Source organism: Nicotiana tabacum, chromosome 16 (assembly GCF_000715075.1).
Source record: "Nicotiana tabacum cultivar K326 chromosome 16, ASM71507v2, whole genome shotgun sequence".
NCBI classification, from domain to species: Eukaryota; Viridiplantae; Streptophyta; class Magnoliopsida; order Solanales; family Solanaceae; genus Nicotiana; species Nicotiana tabacum.
Genome location: NC_134095.1, coordinates 66,152,269 through 66,176,326, shown reverse-complemented (window position 1 = coordinate 66,176,326; position 24,058 = coordinate 66,152,269). Strand labels below are relative to the sequence as shown.

General features: G+C 40.0%; 1 long non-coding RNA gene across 1 annotated transcript; it reads right to left on the bottom strand.

The window, feature by feature from the left end:
- Positions 1–206: 206 nt before the first annotated feature.
- Positions 207–23,463, bottom strand: LOC142170698 (uncharacterized). Its single transcript, XR_012700078.1, has 2 exons — positions 23,267–23,463; positions 207–469 (listed from the first exon to the last, which is right to left on the bottom strand). It is a non-coding gene; the product is annotated as an uncharacterized LOC142170698 (long non-coding RNA).
- Positions 23,464–24,058: the final 595 nt, after the last annotated feature.

Below are 24,058 nucleotides of genomic sequence, written 5' to 3'. Positions count from 1 at the left end.
TGAAGAATGTGAGAATATCCTAATAGTTCTGTAGCCTCTCGAAGATAAGTACAAACGTCTGTATACCGATCCTCAAGAGTGTACTAAATCTGCTTATGACTCGTAGCACCTATGAACTTAGAGCTCTGATACCAACTTGTCACGACCCAAAATCCCTCAAAAAGAGTCGTGATGGAGCCTAATCTCTAAACTAGGTAAGCCTAGCATTTACTGAAATAACATTAGCATTTATGGACTTCAAATTAAATAACCCTCAATAAATCACAATTCCCCAAAATCGGTGGTACAAGTCATGAGCCTTTCTAAGAGTAATTATATAAAATAAATACAACATTGTTCCAGAACGAGAAGGAATCAATGGAACAAAAATACAAACGAAGGTGACTCCGAGGCCTGCGAATGCAGCAACAGGTTACCGTGAGTCTCCATCACGACCATCTACACAGCTACTATCGATCAATACCTGGATCTGTACACAAAAATATATAGAAGTGTAGTATGAGCACACCACGACGGTGCCTAGTAAGTATCAAGACTAACCTCGGTGGGATAGTGACGAGGAACAGTCCAGACACCTACTGGTCAAATGAAATGAACAAGATATGATAGTGAAATATCGAGATAAAGATAACGAGATAATATCAACAGTGGAGAGAAATCAAAATACAAATAGTAGAAACGATAATAGGAATCATGGATGGAAATGAAAGATAACCAAATAAATTAATACCAACATAGCTAGAACACAAACAAGTAAAAATTGTACTCAAACAAGAAAGGCGATGTCAGCTCAATAAATCATATCATTTCTGATGCACAATTCCAGCCATTTCAAACTCGATGTCTCATATCATAATCTTAATTATCAAACCTTTAGCACACTTGGCACCTTGTGCCCACATATTCCTATTTCTCTTTGCACAACAGCGTTCTCGTGTTACTCAGTACATAAGGTCCATAACCAATGCAATTAAGATGTTCAAGGAGTCTCATTTACATAACATAAAGTAGAGTACAACTTCTAAGACAATTAGGAACTCAGCAAGAAAAGATGAAGTTATTTTTAGAAATTATTTGAATAAAAAGGTATCATTTTCAATTAAAATACAACATCGAATGAATTATTATTTTTAACATGGGATTTAATAAATTACAACTTAGTAGAAATTCCTTTTTAAGTAGAATACAACCTCAGAAGATTTAAGGAAATTTAATTGAAAACTAATTGAATCAGCAACCTCAGACGATTTAAGGAAATTTAATTGAAAAACTAATTGAATAAAAAATGTAGAAATTATTGAAATTTGAGGTATTGAAATATATATATACGGCGAGGTATTGACAACACTATGGGTTCCAACACAAAGAATCACAATAGTAAGGGGATCTAAACCGTTAGAACACTTGAATTGATAGCAACAAATAAACACAGCAAACAGAAAGTGCACGACATCACCCTTCGTGTGCTTACACTCACAGAATATCGACAGGGGATCTCCCGGGATCCCGTCCCGTAGTCCCAAACGTAAATACTCGGGGATCTCTCAGTATCCTCAGTATATGAGCTAGGGATCTCTTTGTATCCTCAATATATGTGTTGGGGACATCTTGGTATCCCGAGGATCACTTGGTATCCTCAATATAAGTGCTGGGGATCTCTTGGTATCCTCAATATATGTGCTGGGGATCTCTTGGTATCCCGAGGATCTCTTGGTATCCTCAATATATGTGCTGGGGGATCTCTTGGTATTCCCACCCAAACAATAGAAACAATACATCCCGGCAAGGGAATCAACAGTATGAACAATAACATCCCGGCAAGGGAATCAACAATATGAACAATAATATCCCGGCAAGGGAATCGACAACAATCCAACAATCCAATCACAAGGAAATTCCACCACCAAGAGTATTATTACATAGCAACAAGAGAATCACGGAGAAACCAAGAAGCACAATAACCTTAACAAAACAACAAGACATAATAAGCACATTATAACTACACCGGTAACCACAACAATTGGACATGTAACATACTTGCACGAAGTCATAGAGGAACTCACAATCAAGAAGTATCAAAACAATAAGGAAGGCAATCACTTCAATTAAGGCAATTAAGGGTCAATGTAACACGTAAGAATTAGAGGAAAGCTAACAACATCATATGGAGCATATAGAGGCAATTTAAGAAATTAGAAAATTCAATCATAACGGGATACTTTTCACATAATATACATAAGTACCTAAGAACCCTAGAGCAAATTTCCCACAAATAAATCCGAGCACACACTCGTCACCTCGCTTGCACGGACTACAATTAGCATAGATGACTCCAATCCTAAGGGGAAGTCCCCCACACAAGGTTAAGCAAGATACTTACCTCAATCCGGCCAATTCAATACTTAATTTAGCTTTTCCTTTACCGATTCATCAACGCTCGGCTCAATCTTGCCAAAAATGACTTGAATACATCAAACAATGCAAGAGAAAATGATTTCAATTAACAAAACTATGATTCTTATACAATTTGCAAAAAGTCAAAAAATGTTAACTCCCAGGGACCGCACCTCGAAACCCGAAAAAATTTACAAAAACCGAACACCCATTCCACTACGAGCTTACCCATACAAAAATTATCTAATTTCGATACCATTTGCTCATTCAAATCATCATTTTACATTTTTGAAAGATTTCACAAATTTTCCTTAATTTTCCTTTAGATTCTCATGAATTTGATGTTAAATCTAAGATATAATCACAAAATATAGTTGGAAATTGATTAGAGTCACTTACCCAATGATTTGGAGAAGTTTGGGACCTTGGAAAATCGCCTATGGAGGTGTAGGCCTCAGATGTCGCATTTACGACTTGCGAACCCTCGCAAATTGCGAACAAAGTAGGGCTAGCAGAAGTCGCATTTAAGAACTGGGCATCACAAATGCGATGAAAAAGTTCGCATTTGCGAACACACCAGAAACCAAAAAATTTTCCCGACACAAAAATGAGCATAACTTCCTCATACAATGTCCAAATTCAATGATTCTTTTTCCTATGGCTTCGTAATTTTGATATGGATCTAATGGTTCAAAGAAAACTGAATCTGGATCTCATTTGCTCAATGTGGTATGGTTTTTTCTTGAAGAAATGACGATGAAGCATCCAAAAACTAGCGCAACATAGCCTAAACCTATCTGAAACTAACGCAAGCCCTCGGGGATCCAAACCAAACATGCACGCAAGTCTAAAAATATCATACAGATTTGCTCGTGCGATCAAATCATCAAAATAACATCAAAACTACGAATTTAACCTCAAAACTCATGATTTTCTAACTTTTCAACCGGACGTCCAAATCACGTTAAATCAATTCCGGTTCTCACCAAATTTTATAGATAGGACTTAAATATCATAAAAAACTTGTACCGGACTCCGAAACCATAATACAGTCCCAATACCAACGAGTTCAAACATTAATTCATTTCTTTATTTCCTTTAAAAACCAGCACAATAATTTTCTTCAAAAATTATTTTCTAAGGCTAGAGACTTCGGAATTCAATTCTGGGCATACGCCCAAGTCCCATATTTTACCGTGGACCTCTCGTGATCATCGAGACACAGATCCGGGTCCGTTTACCAAAAATTTTGACCAAAGTCAACTAAAAATCTATTTTTAACTCTAGAAATTACTATATTTTTTATATTTTCACATAAAAGCTTTCCGTTTTCATGCTTGGACTGCACACGCAAGTCGATACACATAATATGAAGCTGCTTGTGACCCCAAACTACCGAACCGGACACAATTTCTCAAAACGACCAGTTGGATCGTTACATGTATCCTTGGGAAAAAGAGATTAGGGAGTGGAGCCCTATATTTATAATGAAATCAACCAGGGGGTGGAGACCCTATGTTGGAAAAGAGACTAGGGAGTGGAGACCCTATGTTAGAAAAGTGACTAGGGAGTGGAGACTCTATGTCTAAAATAAATTCAACTAGGGAGTGGAGACCCTATGTTGGAAAATTGACTAGGGAGTGGAGACCCTATATCTAAAATAACTTCAACTAGGGAGTGGAGACCCTATGTTGGAAAAGCGACTAGGGAGTAGAGACCCTATGTCTAAAATAACTTCAACTAGGGAGTGGAGACCCTATGTTGGAAAATCGACTAGGGAGTGGAGACCCTATGTCTAAAATAACTTCAACTAGGGAATGGAGAACCTATGTTGGAAAAAGCAGACTAGGGAGTGGAGACCTTATCCTTAAATAAAATCAACTAGGGAGTGGAGACCCTATGTTGGAAAAGCAAACTAGGGAGTGGAGACCCTATGCCTAAAATAAAATCAACTAGGGAGTAGAGACCCTATGTTGGAAAAGCAGACTAGAGAGTGGAGACCCTATGTCTAAAATAAAATCAACTAGGGAGTGAAGACCCTAGGCTACCATAATTTTGAATTTTTTTTTTCTTCTTCTTCCTTTTTTTTGTTTTAAGAAAATTTGTAAAAATGCAGGAAAGAATTCGGAGGAGACTTCCCTTTTGGATTATTGTTGCAAAGTTGTTTCTGGCCCTTGCGCAGTTACTCTTTGGTTGCACCTGCTTCTTGCAAGGTTGCCTTGGATTGCACATGTTTCATGTTTTCAAACAAAGAACAATTGTTAGCTTGAAACGGTGGTTGGTTTTGTGGCCTTGATTTTTTCAATCACTTGATCTCGGTCCAGCTTCTTTGATGAAGATCTCAATTGCAACTGCTTGTTTCCTGGGGACCGGTTTCATTTCAGGCCCTGAGAACCTCTGTTTTTTTTCAAATTTTGCCATGACGGTTGGTCGGTGGAACTCTACCTTTTCGACTTTATTTTGCCTTCGTAGGCCTTTCACTTTTGACTTGTTGTTTTTCTTTTTCTTGTTTTTTTTTGTTTTAACCATTCGGAGCATTGGGGAACTTTTGGCTCTTCAAACTTGCTGCAACGGCTAGTTGCATGGGACTCGACCTTTTCAACTTCCAAAAGTTCTCAATTTCAAAACATCAACCAACATGGCTAGTTGAAGTCGACTTGATGCCCCTGACAAGGTTGGGTGCCTCATTGCACATTCGCTCGTGTCAAATGAGAACCCTGTAAATCAGTCTTGTCATCCCTTCTTTGTCTCAATTTCGGAATAGAGTTAGAGCGAAAGGGATTCAAAGAAAACAAATAATGGAATGAAGAATGAGTTTAAAACAAGTAGTGTCCCTTTCGGGGAAAGGAAAGGACTTATCTGGGGTACATGCGGACTTCAATGAACATGACATGCCTTTTGGACTGGATGCCTGATCTGTGTAAACTGTCCGACTCTCAAAAATTCATCACAACTTTTGCCTCAAAATTGAGAAACCTTTCCAGGACTCTGTCGATGCCGATGACTATGAGGATCCTCTTTTCGATCAGGGGTGCCCTTTATGGTTTTTCACGAGCTGACCTCTCTCATTTCTCTTCCCACCATCACCTTATATTGCTCTTTGCGAGTTTTCACTAACAAGACTCTCTCATATTAATTTCTTTGCTTACTGTCCTTCACGGTGCCCATGTGGGTTTTCACCAATAAGACTCTCTCATTTTATTTCTCTCATTTTGACTATATCGGATCCAAGTAGCTGTATTCTCTGAATCCTTAAACATTCTCACCGATTGATCGGAAGGACTTGAAAGGATTTGGGTAAAAGATGATTTTGACTGAATTACAACTTTGGATCATTCAGGCGGGATCATCGCCGAACCATTATAACATTTGCCCCAGTTTCACTTTTTGAGGGGAATTTGGATTCTTATTTTGGTGTGACTGAACCCCAGAGAGGCTGCCTACATATCCTTTCGGAATCAAGTCAAACGTAGTTCAGAAAACTTTGTTTTTTATTTTCTTTTGTTTTTCTTCTGTTTTGTTTTCTCTTTCTTTTTCTTTCCCTTTTTCCTTTCATTCATTTTTTTTCATTTCATTTTCTTTTTTATTTTTCTTCATTCATTTTTTTTCTTTTGCATCTTTCTTTTTCTTCTCTTTTTTTGTATCTTTCTTTTCTTTTCTTTCAATCAAATTTTCTTTTGTAACACCTTCAAGTTCCAAAGAGGGTAATCAAAGAAGAGTAACCGGCTCAAAGGGTTTGCAAATGGTTGGTAATGTTTGGGTAGCGAGAGTAAAAGCCTTCTTCATCCCAACCGGAGAACATTAATGCTATATAAAGGATCCAACATAGTACCTTTTGACTACATTTGCATTGACAGTTATTTCAGGGACATTTCCTTCGATGTGTCCCAAGTACAACGCACTCTTTTGGCAGTACTCTTGTTGTAATGTATGGACCTTTCCAATTTTGGAACCAATTTCCTTCAACTGTTCCAACTCTTTGTTTTATTTTCTTAAACTTTATCTTTATTGTGATCTAATCCTTGATTCATTATTTTGAGGTCTGACAGCTTTTAGGATCTGGGCATGAAGTTCGCAAGCATGTCATGTTATTGAAATCTGCATTTAACAGAACTAAAAAGAGAATATGAAAGAAAAATGATAAGATTAATAAAAGAGACATTCCTAGAGAATGAAATATTAATTTTATTTGATTTTTGATTTTTTTTCGATTTTTTGATTTTTTTTCGATTTTGGAAGATAGAAGGGTTTACATCAGAAAGTAACACAATAAAGTAAAACATCTGGATCACACCCTGAGATAATTCAGACGTAGAAAGGATAGCAAGACTGGCTATCGAGTCTCCCGTCTGATGGGGAACTTTCAGGCTTGGCGACCATTTTTTGGCTTTTCTTCTGTCTCGGCAATGGCTGCAATGGCCTTCAGTGCCGGATCAAATTCCTCAGCTTCACAAATCATTCCTACTATTGGTCCGATGTTGTGGGCAGGCAACAGATTGTTCATCACATCAGGAGCTTCTTCATCCCAAAAAATGATTCTTTCAGCTTCAGTCAAATCTTCAACTGCCCTTTTGAGGGTCCAACAGTCCTCTGTACTGTGTCCCACTGCTCCAGAGTGGTATTCACATATAGTATCAGCTCAGTGCGAGGGGGACTCCGGGTTCGGCCGGTTCGGGGCCACTGGTTCCAATAGATTTAGCCTAATTAGCTTTTGGAACAAGCTTGAATATGATACACCAATAGGGGTGAACTGATTCTTTCTGAAAGGCTCTCTTGGGCGAAGATTGTATTGGGGATCATTTTGTTGAGGATTATATGGAGCTTGGTATGGATGGGCATTTCTGGGAGGTGGAGCTCGGTTTTGTGGATAATATTGTGGATGAGGGTAAGGTTGCACGTTCATCATCGCATAGGTAGGCGGTGCCACGGCATAAGCAGCATCTTGAAGGGGATAATAGTGTGGTGGGACAAGAGGAGGCACATATGATTGGTTGAATGACCTGCGGGCCCCCTCGAGCTTGAAACCATCATGGCTCCCTCTTCACTCCTATTTTTGTTCATCAAACCCTCTGAACCATTCTGACCAGCTATGATGTGGCCATAAAAGCAGCATGACTCAAGATTTGACCTGTTTTTAAATTGTATTCAACCATTTCCCCAATTTTGATAGCCTCAACGAACGGCTTACCCACAACAGACATCATGTTCTGGAAGTAGTCAGCCTCTTGAGCCTGCAGAAAGACCGTGACCATTTCAATTTCGTCCATTGGTGGCTTTACCCTGGCAGCTTGCTCACGCTATTTGACGACATATTCGCGGAAGCTTTCTGCGGTTTTCTTTTTCAAATTGGACAAAGAGTTTCTGTCAGGAGCGATGTCAACATTATATTGGAACTGGCAGATAAAATCTCGGGCCATATCATCCCACACGTGATAATGGGTAATTTCTTGATCTGTATACCACTCAGAAGCGATTCTGGTGAGGCTTTCTCCAAAATAGGCCATTAGCAGCTCCTCTTTTCCACCAGCACCCCTCAACTAGTTACAGTATTGTTTCAGATGAGCAACCGGATCTCCATGCCTGTTGTACTTTTCAATTTTGGTATCTTGAAGCCAGCTGGCAAGTGGACATGGGGAAATATACAGAGGTTAGAGTATGAGACACTCTTTTGGCCACTCAGACCTTGCATACTTTTTAGGCTTTGTTCGAGGCTCTTCATATTTCGAGCCATTTCCTCTTGCTCGGGATTTTTAACTACCTTTTCTTGCTCTACCGAGAGATCATATTGTGGAGGTTGAGTGAAAGAACACGGGGTCACATATGTTATTTCTGATTGAAGCTGTGGACCTTAAAAGATGAACATTGGAGGTGGTGCCCTTGAAGCCGGTGCCTGGGGGAGAACCACAGAAGGCATGCCAGGAACATTGGATAGCATTGGAGGGTGCCCGCATGGGATGAGCAAGTTGGGCACAAGGGTGTTGGTAACCTCACCTGACCTGGGGACCAACTCAGGGAACCCAGGAATTGCACTTGGCGGTTCCCTACCATTAGACCAAGCGTCTCACATTTCCAATATATGGCGATGCAACATCTTATTCTCTTCAGCAGATGTTGATTCTAGCTACAGAATAGCCGATGCCGGGCTATCCTCAGGACCGATGATTAGTAGATTGCTTGCAAAGGCCATCTGTGCCTTTGGATCTTGTGAAGGAGGAGAGGCTAGACTGTCAACAAAACCAACCACCAAAACCTGGCTAGTTTGCACATCCAATAACCTTGTTAGTTTTGAAACATTTAACATATAGGAAATCGCACGTTGGGATGCAATGCACCTAACAGTTAAACGCTTCTATCTTGTGTTTGAACGGTTGCATGTTTCATCCCGGCCTTAACTTTGTACCTCTTTTCTTCATTTCTGCCTCTCTTTAATCACTCTTGATTTTTTCATCGCGTTTTTGCTGCTCTTTTATTTTTTGGCACTCTCTTTTCTTTTTTATTTTTGTCACTCTTTTATATTTTATCACTCTCTTTTTTTCCACTCTTTTCTTTCCCCTTTTTTCACTCAATTTTTCTTTCTCTCTTTTTTTTTCAATTTATTTTTCACTCAATTAATTCTATGGCTATGATCGAATCCGATGGGGCTTGCCTACGTATCATGACGCCGCATAAAACTTGCGTAGTTCAGAAAGATTGAGAATGGAATAAATAAGCTAACTCTCTTTATTTTTTTTGTTACCTTTATAAAACTCAGACCATGAAAGCTTTAAGGTAAAAGAAAACATTTTTTTGGTTTTTGAATTTTTTTTGTTGTTTTTTTTTTTGGAATTTTTGAAAGAAATACTTTAAAAGAAAAAAGAAAATATATATTTTTTTGGATTCTTGATTTTGATTTTTCTTTTATTTTTGAAAGAAAGACTTCTAAAAAATTCATTTGCTTTTGATTTAAACTTCGGAAATTTTAAAAGTAAAAAGAAAATATTTTTGTTTGAATTTTCATTTGTTTTCTCTTTTTCTAAAGAAAAAAGAAAATATTTTTGGATTTTGGATGTTGCCTCTTAATTTTCGAAAGAGGGACTTTTAAGAAAATATTTTGGATTTCTGAGTTTTTATTTATTTACAAAGCACTTCAAAACAAAAGCGAAAATATTTTTGGACTTCAATTTTTTGAAAGAAAGACTTTTAAACAAGGAAAAGATTTTTTTTAATTCATTTTTTTTAATTTCTGAGAAAAATACTTCAAAATAAAGGAAACCCGTATTGTAGATTTTGATTTTTGATTTTACTTTTTATTTATTTTTCCATATGAAAGACTTCAGAAAGAAGGAAACTATTTTTGAGTTTAAAAACTTCTTTTTTCTTTTCTTCTTCTTTTTCTTTTTTTGAATTTTCTAAGGAAATGCTTCTAAAGAAGGAATTAAAGGAAAATATTTTTGGATTTTTAAAAATTGGGGCCGGAACCGATGAGGTTTGCATACGTATCTCACATCCGGTGAGAATCAGACCCGCGTAGTTTGGTCAATTTTGACATAGTAAAAAAAACGTGATAGTGACTCACTTTTAGGCACTTAAAAATTTTGGCTCATTTTGAAATAACTTTTTTTTTTTAGAATTTCGGAAGAGTTTCAGGATTTTCAAATACACTCCCCTCTTTTCTTTTTTTTTTGATTTTCTTTCCCTATTCTAGAAGCCGGTCAACATGCAAGCCGAAACAAACAGATGCGCAAGTAGCACGTAACATGCATCAGGATGGTCTTTTTAATTTGGGTACACCTGTCCTAGACGGACCCAACCTCTATGTTGAGTCCCCAAAGTCAAATGTACGTGATGCAAACAAGCGTTCCTACCAGGGATCTGGCATGAGGCTGGGTTATTCTAGGTTTAAAACCTAGGTGTATTGTACTAGACTTGGTTTACCCGAGCGGACAACTCGAGCCGAGGAGGGGCTACGTACCGGGAACCAAAAGTACTGGGAACCAAAAGGCCATCCATCTTTGTAACTTGTCCGAACCTCTTTCTAAAATAGGGTATGACACTAACAGAAAAGAAGTCATGCCAGCGTGCACTTCCCCGAAGATGAGAAGAGAAAGGTTTCGCAGTAGTTTATATACAGTTCAAATAATATCAAAGCGGTAAAAAGTGGCATTTAGCTCATTAGGCCCAAACATGTAATAAAAATCAGATAATAAATAAAAGCCAATTATAACAGTTATTCTAAGCTTGAATTCTTGAACCCTCAACGGGAAGTTCTAGGTTATGATCCCCAGCAGAGTCGCCAAAGCTGTCACACCTCCTTTTTTATCACCCGAGGGGGTATATACGGGAGTTTTTCCAATTAAAGTGACATTATTCGAAATGAGATTATTTATTTTATTTTTTTAGAGTCGCCACATGGAATAGTTTAGGGTGTCCCAAGTCACCGGTTTATTTTAAATCCCAAATCGAGAAAAATCGACTTTACTTAAAGGTCTGCGAAACCAGAAATTCTAAGTAAAGAATTCTGTTAACCCGGGAGAAGGAGTTAGGCATTCCCTAATTCCGTGGTTCGAGCATGGTCGCTTAAATTGAATTATGCATTCCGAGGCCTTAAAACCCTCTTTTAGAATCACCTCGATTTGCGTGTGCATTCCAGGCGCGTAGCCGGAAAGCTTATATGTGAAAATCTGTGAAAATGATAAATTTTGACTATAAAATAAATTTATTTGACTTCGGTCAATATTTTGGGTAAACGGACCCGGACCCCTGATTTGATGGTCCCGGAGGGTCCGTAGGAAAATATGGGACTTGGGCGTATGCCTGGAATTAAATTCCGAGGTCCCAAGCCCGAGAAATGAATTTTTAAAGAAAAATATTTTCTGAAATTGTTTAAAGGATTTGGAAATGAATTTTGATTAGAACATGTTGGTATCGGGCCCGTATTTTTATTTTGATGCCCGGTACAGGTCTTATATGTGATTTAAGATAATTCTGTGAAGTTTGGTAAGAAACGGAATCCGTTTGACGTGATTCAGACCTTAAATGCAAAATTTGATATTTTAAGAAGTTTTGAAATATTTCATTGATTTTGAGGTTTAATTCGTTGTTTAAGGGGTTAATTTGGCGATTTGATCGAACGTATAAGTTCATATGATATTTTTGAGTTAGTATGCATGTTTGGTTTGGAGCCTCGAGGGCTCGGGTGAGTTTTGGATGGGTTTCGGAAGGTTTTGAACTTAGAAAAGATTGCAGGTTTTCCATTTTCTGGTGTGCTGGTGTGTTCTTCTTCGCGTTCGTGGAAGGACTCTCGTGAACGCGAAGGGTTAGTCAGGCTAAAGTAAATCTCCTTCTACGCGAACGCGAGACACATGACGCAAATGCGAAGCCTTGGGAGTGTTTCCCTTCGCGAACGCGGACCTGCTATCGTGAACGCGAAGGCCTTTGGACCTGGGGAGGGGGAAGGGAATTTTGTGCTATGGGAATGCGGCCACTAGACCGCGAAGGCTCGAGGAGTCAAAGATCCGCGAACGCGAGCCCAATGTCGCGAACGTGAAGGTCACTTAGTCCCAACTCTTCACGAACGCGACAGGCCTATCATGAACGCGATGAAGGCCTATCCAGTGATTTTAAAACAAAAGCCAAATCGGGATTTAATCAAAAATTCATAACTTCTTCTTCCAAACTCCAAATTGGGATATTTTTGAAAGAGGATTGTACCACCAATTCATAGGTATGTAATCTTAAACTCATTTTCTTTAATTTCCATTAACACTCATTAGATTTCTAAGCTTAAAATCATGTTCTTAAGGGTAGAACATTAGAGATTTTGGTAGAGTTAGAGCTTTTTGTATAATTGTGATTTAGACCTCGGGGTCGAATTTTGGACTAATTATATATTCGGGCTCGTGGGTGAATGGGTGATCAGGTTTTGGTCCGAACCTCGTGTTTTGACCCAGCGGGACCGAGGTCAATTTTTGACTTTTTGGAAAGAATGATGGGAAAGCTATAATTAAGCATTGGAATTGGATTATTTAGTGTTTATTGATGTTATTAAGTTGATTATGTTTAGGTACAATTGATTTGGAGCCGAATTCAAAAGGAAAAGCGGTGTTTGAGGCTTGAGTTGACCGTGAAAGTTCGAGGTAAGTGTTCGGTTTAATCTTAGCTTGAGGGATTAAGAGGTGTGTCCTATTTGCTATTTGCTTCTTATTGAGTACAACATATAGGAATGGTGACAAGTATCTATACGTTGGTGTCAAGCATGACCGTGAGTCTTAAATTGCAATTTATTTTGTGTTCTTAAATAGTACTATGGATGCTTTAATTGATGATTCTCGATATTGAGCAAGGATTAAGTTTTATTTCGTGGAAATTACTTATGATTGAGTATTGGTTTTAGCTGAGATGATTAGAAGTTGGGTTAAGATTGGTTATAGCTGTTTCTCCCTTACCGGGACATATTTACTTTATTGTCGAATCCCTTGCGGGGATAGTGTAGCTTATTGTTGATCCCTTGTCGGGACTCTTGGTATGGTTGTTGCTAAAGGTATATAAATGTTATGTTGCATCGGATTGCACGCTGTAATAATACTATATATAGAATGGGTTGCAGCCACAACAATGTTATGTTGGATTGGGTTGCACGCCGCAACAATACTATATATGGAACGGGTTGTATGCCGCAATTTATGTTGGATTGGGTTGCACGTCGCAACAATGTTATATTGGATCAGGTTGCACACCGAAGCAGTGATATAAATGGATCGGGTTGCACGCCGCAACAGTGTTAAATGATAGGGATCGGGTTGCGCGCCGCAACAGTGTTATTATGGTTTTGTTGTAAATCTTGAATTGTTCTCTCATATTTCTCTTAAGTTTATACTGGATTCGATATTTCCCCCATAGCATGTACCCCTCCCATGTTAATTGTTTATTCCTGTTTATTTTCCGCTGTATATTATATAACTGCACAAGTTTATCTAGAGTCTGGTCCTAGCCTCATCACTACCTTGCCGGGGTTAGGCCAGGTACTTACCAGCGCATGGGGTCGTTTGTGCTGATGCTACACTCTACACTATGTGTAGATTCCGGAGCAGCTTTTGGACAGTAGCACTTGGGGAGCCTACCTTCAGTCCAGCTAGAGATCCTGAGGTAATCCTGCAGGCGTCCGCAGGCCCGACGTTCTCTTCTACTTTATTATGTACTATGTTTTCTTTAGATTTCGAGACAGGTTGTATTTCTTTCAGACATTTGTTGTAGTAATCTTAGTCCGTCCGTGATATTGTGACATTGGATTCTGGGTAGAGATTGTGTTGTCATTATCGTACTGGTCTTGGTTATTATATTAGATTAAGTCTTCCGCTTGATTTCATTTATTGTTAATATCTAAATGTTAGATACCTGTTAATTCAGATTGTTAAAAAGGGTTAAAAATGAAAGAGTTGGAAATTTTCTATGTTTAGTGGCTTGCCTAGCTTCTATGAGTAGGCGCCATCACGACTCCCGAGAGTGATAAATCCGGGTCGTGACAAGTTGGTATCAGAGTTCTATGTTACATAGGTCTCACAATTCACGGACAAGCTTAGTAGAGTCTGAGGAATCGGTACGGAGGTGTCTGTATTTATCCCTCAGAGAATACAGAGTTAGGAAACATTCCACATTTATTCTTTCCTATCGTGCGGATTGGTTTTTCAATGCTAATTGAAATTCAACTCTATTCTTTTGCATATGGCAAGAACACGCGCTTCCTCATCCACTGACCAGCAGTCCGAGCCCCGAGCAGCAGCTCCCACGAAGGGTAGAGGGCGAGGCCAAGGCCGTGCTAGAGGCCGAGGTTGGGGCAGAGCTCAGCCCAGGACAACAACACCTGCAGCGGAGCCTCAAGTTGACTTTGATGATGAGGTTCCATACCCAACAGTTCTGGTGGGCCCAGCTCAGGTCCTAGAGGGGTTTATTGCTACCCTAGTACTTCAGGATGCTCTGGTCCGTCTAGTGGGCCTTATAGAGAGTGGAACCCGGGCAGGCTTGCTTCCTATAGCACCAGCCGTCTTTCAGGATGGAGGAGGAGCCCAGACTCCTGCTACTCGTACCCCAGAGCAGGTAGCTCTCCAGTTTCAGACTCCAACAGTTCAGCCAGTTGGAAAAATTCAGCCGGGTGTGATAGCTCAGACCGGTGATAGAGCAGCTATGTCTACCGAAGCCTTGTGGAGGTTGGATAGGTTCACCAAGCTCTTTACTACTACTTTCAGTGGTGCATCTACTAAGGATCCCCAGGATTATCTAGACAGCTGTTATGAGGTTCTCAGGAACATGGGGATAGTTGAGACCAATGGGGTGGATTTTGCCATTTTTCGCTTGTCTGGATCCACCAAGATTTGGTGGAGGGATTTCTGTTTGGCTAGACCAACCGGATATTGACGTTGGAGCATTTTACTCAGCTATTTCTGGAGAAGTTTCTCCCCATCACTCAGAGAGACGCCTATCGGAGGCAGTTTGAGTGTCTCCAACAGGGTTCCATGACTGTTACCCAGTATGAGACCAGATTCATCGACTTGGATCGTCATGCTCTTGTCATACTTCCCACCGAGAGAGAGAGAGAGAGGGGGTGAGAAGGTTCATTGATGGACTTATTCAGCTGATTCATCTTCAAATGGCTAGGGAGACTGGGAGTGAGATTACTTTCCAAGAGGCGGCCAATGTGGCTAGGAGAGTAGAGATGGTTTTGTTGTATGGAGGTAGTCATGGGTCAGACAAGAGGCCCCATCATTCAGGAAGATTCAGTGGTGTCTCGTCTGGAGGCAGGGATTCGTATGGTAGAGGCCATCCTCCTAGGCCCTTTCAGTCAGCACTTCAGGTTTCTCACGACGCTTCAGGTGGCAGTGGTTCTCACATGCAGTATTCTGATCAGCATCCCTACAGTGCACCACCAGCTCCTATCAGTGCACCGCCGCTCCAGAGTTTTCGGGGTGGTCATTCAGGTCGCTAGGGTCAGTCTTAGTTTCCTCGGGCTTGTCCGATATTGGTGGGTACTCAGTCGCAGCAGCAGGGTTCCCGTGCTATGGTTCAGGCACCAGGTGTTCCACAGACCGCCCAGTCAGCTAAAGGTGGGGGTAGAAGTGCTAGAGGTAGATGTAGAGGTGCTAGAGGTGGAGCTCCGACCGCTAGAGGTGGAGGCCAGCCAGCTGCTAGCTGTCCTAGAGAGGTAGTCCAGGGTGGTGGGGGCCAGCCCGGATGTTATGCTCTTCTAGCCAGGCTTGAGGCTGAGGCTTCCGATGCAATTATCACAGGTACTGTTTTGGTTTGTGGCAGAGATGCTTCCGTTTTATTTGATCCAAGGTCTACGTACTCCTGTGTGTCATCTTATTTTGCACCATATCTGGTCATGCCTAGTAATTCCTTGAGTGCCCCTATATATGTGTTTACACTTGTGGGTGACTCTATTCTGGTAGATCGAGTCCATCGTTCTTGTATAGTTGTGATTGGAGGTCTTGAAACTCGTGTAGATTTGCTTCTTTTGGATATGGTCGATTTTGATGTCATATTAGGGATGGACTGGTTATCACCTTACCATGCTATCTTGGACTATCATGCCAAGACTGTGACCTTAGCCTTATTGGGTTTACCTCGTTTAGAGTGGAGAGGGACTCCTGATCATTCTACCCATAGTGTTATTTCTTATATGAAGGCTCGGTGTATGGTCGAGAAGGGGTGTTTGGCCTATTTGGCATATGTTCGTAATTCTAGTGTGGAGGTTCCTTCTATTGATTCTATGCCCGTTGTTTGTGAGTTTCCTGAGGTTTTCCCTTTAGACCTGCTGGGTATGCCACCCTATAGGGATATTGACTTTTGCATTGATTTGGCTCTGGGAACTCAGCCCATTTCTATCCCGCCGTATCGTATGGCCCCGCCTGAGTTGAAAGAGTTGAAGGAGCAGTTGCAAGACTTGCTTGAGAAGGGTTTCATTAGGCCGAGTGTTTCGCCTTGGGGTGCGCCAGTGTTGTTTGTTAAGAAGAAGGACAGATCGATGAGAATGTGTATTGATTACCGGCAGTTGAACAAGGTTACGATCAAGAATAAGTATCCATTACCGAGGATTGATGATTTGTTTGATCAGCTTCAGGGTGCTAAGGTATTTTCAAAGAATGACTTGAGATCTAGCTACCATCAGTTGAGGATTAGGGTATTCGATGTACCTAAGACAGATTTTTGCACTCGCTACGGGCACTATGCGTTCTTGGTGATGTCATTTAGGTTAACAAAATGCCCCAGCGGCTTTTATGGATTTGATGAACCGAGTGTTCAGGACTTACTTGGATTCGTTCATGATAGTCTTCATTGATGATATTTTGATATACTCCCGTAGTCGGGAGGAGCACGAGCAGCATCTTAGAGTGGTTCTTCAGACCTTGAGGGATAGTCAGTTATATGCTAAGTTCTCAAAGTGTTAGTTCTGGTTGAGTTCAGTTGCATTCCTGGGTCATATTGTATTAGCAGAGGGTATTCAGGTTGATCCGAAGAAGATTGAGGTAGTCAAGAACTGGCCTAGACCAGTATCATCTATAGAGATTTAGAGTTTCTTGGAATTGGCAGGCTACTATCGTCGGTTCGTGGAGGGGTTCTTATCTATCGCACCCCCGATGACCAGGTTGACCCAGAAGGGTGCCCAGTTCAGATGGTTGGACGAGTGTGAGGCGAGCTTTCAGAAGCTCAAGACAGCTTTGACAACGACACCAGTGTTGGTTTTGCCCACAGGTTCAGGGACTTATACAATTTATTGTGATGCATCTCGTATTGGACTTGGTGCAGTGTTGATACAGGATGGCAAGGTCATTGCATATGCTTCGCGGCAGTTGAAGATTCATGAGAAGAACTACCCGGTTCATGATTTGGAGTTGGCAGCCATTGTTCACGCATTGAAGATTTGGAGGCATTATCTATATGGCGTGGCATGTGAGGTATTCACGGATCACAAGAGTCTTCAGTATTTGTTCAAGCAAAAAGAGTTGAATTTGAGGTAGAGGAGGTAGTTGGAGTTGTTGAAAGACTATGATATCACCATCCTATATCATCCGGGAAAGGCCAATATGGTGGCCGATGCTTTGAGTAGTGAGTCAGCCAGTATGGGCAGTCTTGCTTATATTCCAGTCAGTGAGAGACCGCTTGCTTTGGATATTTAGACTTTGGCCAATCAGCTCCCGGTACTTTATTTATCCAGGCGTCGCAAAGATGTATCAGGATTTGCGGTAGCATTATTGGTGGTGGGGAATGAAGAAGGATATAGTTGTATATGTGGCTCGGTGTTTGAATTGTCAGCAGGTTAAGTACGAGCATCAGAGGCCCGGTGGTTCATTTCAAAGGATTGAGCTTCCCGAGTGGAAGTTGGAGCGGATCACTACGGATTTCGTTGTTGGACTCCCGCAGACTCGGAGGAAGTTCGACACAGTATTGGTCATTGTTGATAGGCTGACCAAGTCAGTGCATTTCATTCCTGTGGCAGTCTCCTATGAGAGGTTAGTTGAGATCTATATCAGGGAGATTGTTCGACTTCATGGTGTGCCTGTGTCTATCATTTCGGATCGAGGTACGCAGTTTACCTCACGCTTCTAGAGAGCAGTTCAGCGAGAGTTGGGCACGCGGGTTGAGTTGAGCACAGCGTTTCATCCTCAGACGGACGGGCAATCCGAGCGGACCATTCAAATTTTGGAGGATATGCTCCGAGCTTGTGTCATTGACTTTAGAGGCTCGTGGATCAGTTTTTGCCTTTAGCAAAGTTTGCCCACAACAACAGCTACCAGTCGAGTATCTAGATGGGTGCTTATGAGGCTTTATATGGTAGGCGATGTCGGTCTCCGGTTGGATGGTTTAAGCCGGGAGAGGCTCGGTTGTTGGGTACGGATCTGGTTCAGGATGCCTTGGACAAGGTCAGGATCATTTAGGATAGGCTTCGTATAGCTCAGTCCAGGCAAAAGAATTATGCCTACCGCAAGGTTCGTGATTTAGCATTTATGGTTGGTGAGCGAGTTTTGCTTCGTGTGTCGCCTATGAAGGGCGTGATGAGATTTGGGAAGAAGAGCAAGCTTAGCCCTAGGTTCATTGGCCCGTTTGAGATCCTTGATCGAGTGGGAGAGGTGGATTATAGACTTGCATTGCTGCCGAGTTTATCAGTCGTGCATCCAGTGTTTCATGTGTCCATGATTCGGAAATATCACGGCGATCCATCCCACGTGTTAGATTTCAGCACTGTCCAGTTGGACAAGGACTTATCTTATGAGGAGGAGCCGGTAGCTATTCTAGACCGATAGGTTCATCAGTTGATATAGAAGAGTTTTCCTTCTATTCGTGTTCAGTGGAGAGGTCAGCCTGCTGAGGCATCGATCTGGGAGTCCGAGTCTAATATGTCGAATCGTTATTCTCATTGTTTCCCCGACTCACGTACTTCCTTCTTCTGTCCGTTCGAGGACGAACGATTGTTTTAGAGGTGGAGAATGTGATGACCCAAAAGGTCATCACTTGTTTTTAAATTGAATTCTGCATTTCGAGGTCTTAAAAACCTCTTTTAGCATCACCTCAATTTGTGTGCACAGTCCGGGCGCGTAGCCGGAAAGCTTATATGTAAAAATATGTGAAAATGATAAATTTTGACTATAAAATGAATTAATTTGACTTCAGTCAACGTTATGGGTAAACGAACCCAGACCCGTAATTTGACAGTCCCGGAGGGTCCGTAGGAAAATATAGGACTAGGGCGTATGCCCGGAATCGAATTCCAAGGTCCCAAGCCCGAGAAATGAATTTTTAAAGAAAATTATTTTCTTAAATTGTTTAAAGGATTTGGAAATGAATTTTGATTAGAACATGTTGATATCGGGCCCGTATTTTGGTTCCGACATCCGATACAGGTCTTATATATGATTTAAGATATTTTTGTGAAGTTTGGTAAGAAACAGAATCCGTTTGACGTGATTTGGACCTTAAATGCAAAATTTGATGGTTTAAGAAGTTTTAAAATATTTCATTAATTTTGGGGTTTAATTCGTTGTTTAAGGGGTTAATTTGGAGATTTGATCGCACAGATAAGTTCATATGATGTTTTTGAGTTAGTATGCATGTTTGGTTTGGAGCCCCGAGGGCTCGGTTGAGTTTCGGATGGGTTTTGGAAGGTTTTGAACTAGGAAAAGATTGCAAGTTTTCAGTTTTCTAGTGTGCTGGTGTGTTCTTCTTCGCGTTTGCGGAAGGACTCTCGCAAACGAGAAGGGTTAGTCAGGCTGAAGGAAATCTCCTTCTACGCAAACGCGAGACACAGGATGCGAACGCGAAGCCTTGGGGGTGTTTCCCTTCGCGAACACGGACCTGCTATCGCGAACGCGAAGGCTTTTGGGCCTGGGGAGGGGGAAGGGAATTTTGTGCTACACGAACGCGGCCATTGGCCCGCGAACGCGAAGGCTCGGGGAGTCAAAGCTCCGCGAACGCGAAGGTCACTTATGCCCAACTCTTCGCGAATGCGACAGGCCTATCGCGAACGTGATGAAGGCTTGTCCAGTGATTTTAAAACAGAAGCGAAATTGGGATTTAATCACAATTTCATAACTTCTTCAACTTCCAAACTCCAAATTGCGCGACTTTTGAAAGAGGATTTCACCACCAATTCATAGGTATGTAATCTTAGACTCATTTTCTTCAATTTCCATTAATACCCATTAGATTTCTAGGCTTTAAATCATGTTCTTAAGGGTAGAAAATTAGGGATTTCGGTAGAGTTAGGGTTTTTTGTATAATTGTGATTTAGACCTCATTTTGGGGTCGAGTTTGGAATTAATTATATATTCGGGCTCGTGGGTGAATGGGTGATCGGGTTTTGGTCCGAACATCGTGTTTGACCAAGCGGGCTCGAGGTTAATTTTTGACCTTTTGGAAAGAATGATGGGAAAGCTATAATTAAGCATTGGAATTGGATTGTTTAGTGTTTATTGATGTTATTAAGTCGATTATGTCTAGATACAATTGATTTGGAGCCGAATTCAAAAGGAAAAGCGGTGTTTGAGGCTTGAGTTAGCCGTGGAAGTTCGAGGTAAGTGTTCGGTCTAACCTTAGCTTGAGGGATTAGGAGTTGTGTCCTATTTGCTATTTGCTTCTTGTTGAGTACGACGTATAGGCATGGTGACGAGTATCTATACGTTGGTGTCGAGCATGACCGTGAGTCTTAAATTGCAATTTATTTAATGTTCTTAAATAGTACTACGGATGCTTTAATTGATGATTCTCGATATTGAGCAAGGATTAAGTTTGTTTTCGTGAAAATTATTTATGATTGAGTATTGGTTTTAGCTGATATGAGTAGAAGTTGGGTTAAGATTGGTTATAGTTGTTTCTCCTTTGCCGCGACGTATTTACTTTACTGTCAAATCCCTTGCCGGGATAGTGTAGCTTAATGTTGATCCCTTGCCGGGAATCTTGGTATGGTTATTGCTAAAGGTATATAAATGTTATGTTGGATCGGGTTGCACGCCACAACAATACTATATATTAACGGGTTGTAGCCGCAACAATCTTATGTTGGATCGGGTTGCATGACGCAACAATACTATATATGGAACGGGTTGCACGCCGCAACAATGTTATGTTGGATCGGGTTGCACGCCGCAACAATGTTATATTGGATCGGGTTGCACGCCGCAATAGTGTTATTATGGTTTTGTTGTAAATCTTGAATTGTTCTTTCATATTTCTCTTAAGTTTCTGCTGGATTCGATATTTCCCCCCGTAGCATGTACCCCTCTCATGTTAATTATTTATTCTTGTTTATTTTCCGTTGTATATTATATAACTGCACAGATTTATCTGGAGTTTGGTCCTAGCCTCGTCGGGGTTAGGCCAGGCACTTACCAGCACATGGGTTCAGTTGTACTGATGCTACACTCTTCACTATGTGCAGATTTTGGAGCAACTTTTGGACAGTAGCACTTGGGGAGCCTGCCTTTAGTCCAGCCAGAGATCCCGAGGTAGTCCTGCAAGCATCCGCAGGCCCGGCATTCTCTTCTACTTTATTATGTACTCTGTTTTCATTAGATTTCGAGACAGATTGTATTTCTTTCAGACATTTGTTGTAGTAATCTTAGTCCGTCCGTGATATTATGACACCAGATTTCGGGTAGAGATGTGTGTTGTCATTATCGTACTGGTCTTGGTTATTATGTTAGATTAAGTCTTCCGCTTGATTTCATTTATCGTTAATATCTAAATGTTGGATACCTGTTAATTCAGATTGTTAAAAAGGGTTAAAATAAAAGAGTTAGAATTTTTTTATGTTTAGTGGTTTGCCTAGCTTCTACGAGTAGGCGCCATCATGACTCCCGAGGGTGGGAAATCTGGGTCGTGACATAAAATTGACCTAATTATCTGATTTATTACATGTTTTAAACCTATTGTGCATTTTTAACTTTATAACTACTTTAATTATTTTAAACCGCTTTTAGGATTTATGGAATTATTTCTTGAACAAGTTACGATTGTCGTACACTTGCCATTTTGGGGCACACCGCAAACCACGTTACATGAAATGCACCCGCAGTTCGCGACATGTTTATTTTATTATCATTCGAAGTTGTTATGATCGGGTTACTTGAAATACACCCCTGAATTTGGGAATTAGGTATCATGACTATGCCACGGGAACCGTACCCATAATCACGATGGTATATTATAAAACGCGCCTAAAGCAAACTACGAATGTTCAAAGTGTTTTCTACACTAGTTACAATATTAATGTGAGGGCCATGTATTATGGATTTCATTTATGGACGGCACACCTCAATTTATTTCAAAGGGTTTTACTCAACTAAAATAAACTATGGATGTTCATATTTAAAACTAATTTGAAATTAGGTATCACAACTACGCCACGGGAACCGTACCCGTAGTCGTGATGATTAAATTACGCGCCTAACATGTCCACATAGGTACCAGACAACTTTGTCCACCAATGCTTGGACAAATGAGAAGAAAAAATTTATTGTTTTTGCCTCCGCTGAGATTGGAACCTGACCCACTTCATTGACCACTTACGAATGAATCAGAAATGCCAATAGAGAGGCTTGATTCTAACTTGACTTTCGGAAAGAAATACTACTTTTTCTTTAGAATAAAAGAAATATTTTTATTCATCAAGTTACACTATCCAACTTTCTAGCACTCTAGTATTGTATGTTTGAATTGAGGTTTTCACAGAACATTGTGATTTGATTTTCAGAGATCAAAATTTACTTCTAATTCAAAGGCACTTCTTATGAGAAACTTTTCAAACGGCCCTTGCAACCAAAATATATAAAGCCGCCTTTTACTCAAAGGAAGTGTGCCATTAATGGCAAAACCAAAACAAAGCACAAAGAGGATAAGTAGTAGACAAAAAATTCAAGATCAATTTTGGAATCCAAACACTCTAGAAATAGCTCGAAGTATTAAGATTTTAGAGTCATGCATTACAATCCTGCTATATTCACCTAACGGATTTGGCGTACCTGAGAACCTTTGCAGCTCCAAATAAGACATGGTTTAAATTAATCAAAGACAAGAAATTTTCAATTGCAGACTCACAAATACAGAGATTCAACTATTAAACCTATCATGTGAATAATTATTCATTTATAGTGGCTAAACATTTAAACATGAGAAAAATTCCAATTACATGGCTAGTAGTGATGCATAGCCTTTGAGTAAACCAACTTCTGTCTATATTGTGATTTTGCTATTTAAATCAGACAAACCAACAAACCAAAGATAATAAAATTATTTTTATGTCAAGCAAACACAAAGGTGCAAAATAAACAACAACCAAAAATTTAGCTGAGAGAAGATCACATTGATGTAGTAGTATTATCAAAATGGCTAGAAAACAGAAGCTGACCTTTAAAGAAAACAACTTTGAAATTTGATTATATATTGAACCTCCTTGAATACATCAGAGAAAAGAGTACCGATATAACTCCAATACTACTGATATAACATCAGGGACCCCCTGGGTGTTGCGCCGTTTTTTGTATCTTTTTGGGGAAGGGATGTGATTGTTATCCTCCCCTCCTTTAGGTCTAGGATCTGATGTCTTATAAGTCTAAGTCTAGGTATTTTAATTAAAGGGGAGGGGTTTTGGGGTAAATTTAATTTGTTTTGGGCCTCTTGAGCCTTGGCCCAATTCAAAAATAAGACAACTTTCTTTTTCTCTTTTGTTCTTCTTTCTTTCTTTAATTTAAAAAATCTAGTTGAATTAATTAAACAAGCTAAATAAAATCCTAAATTAGGTTCTACCTTAAATTATTTTGTAAAGTTAATCTTACTTATTTTTACTAATTTAATACTAATTAATTTAAAACTAAAAGCTAAAATGTGGACATGACTATTGTAGTAATTTTTGTGATTTTTGTTTAATGAATGCAATTAAATTAATTAATTAATCCTAAAAATAAAAAAATAAAAATCTAAATGTAATGCATGGTATTTTTGATATTTTTTATGATTTTTTTAACAAAATTAAACGTGCATAAAAATGCAAACAGCTAATAAAATCACACAAAAATCCTATAAAATGGCAAATAATTGAAAAAAATCTATTTTCTTTGATTTTATATGAGTATTTCATATAGGGCAAAAAAATCACGTGCTCATAGCTCTTTACATTTTTCCTCCTAGGGTAAAAAGTCCT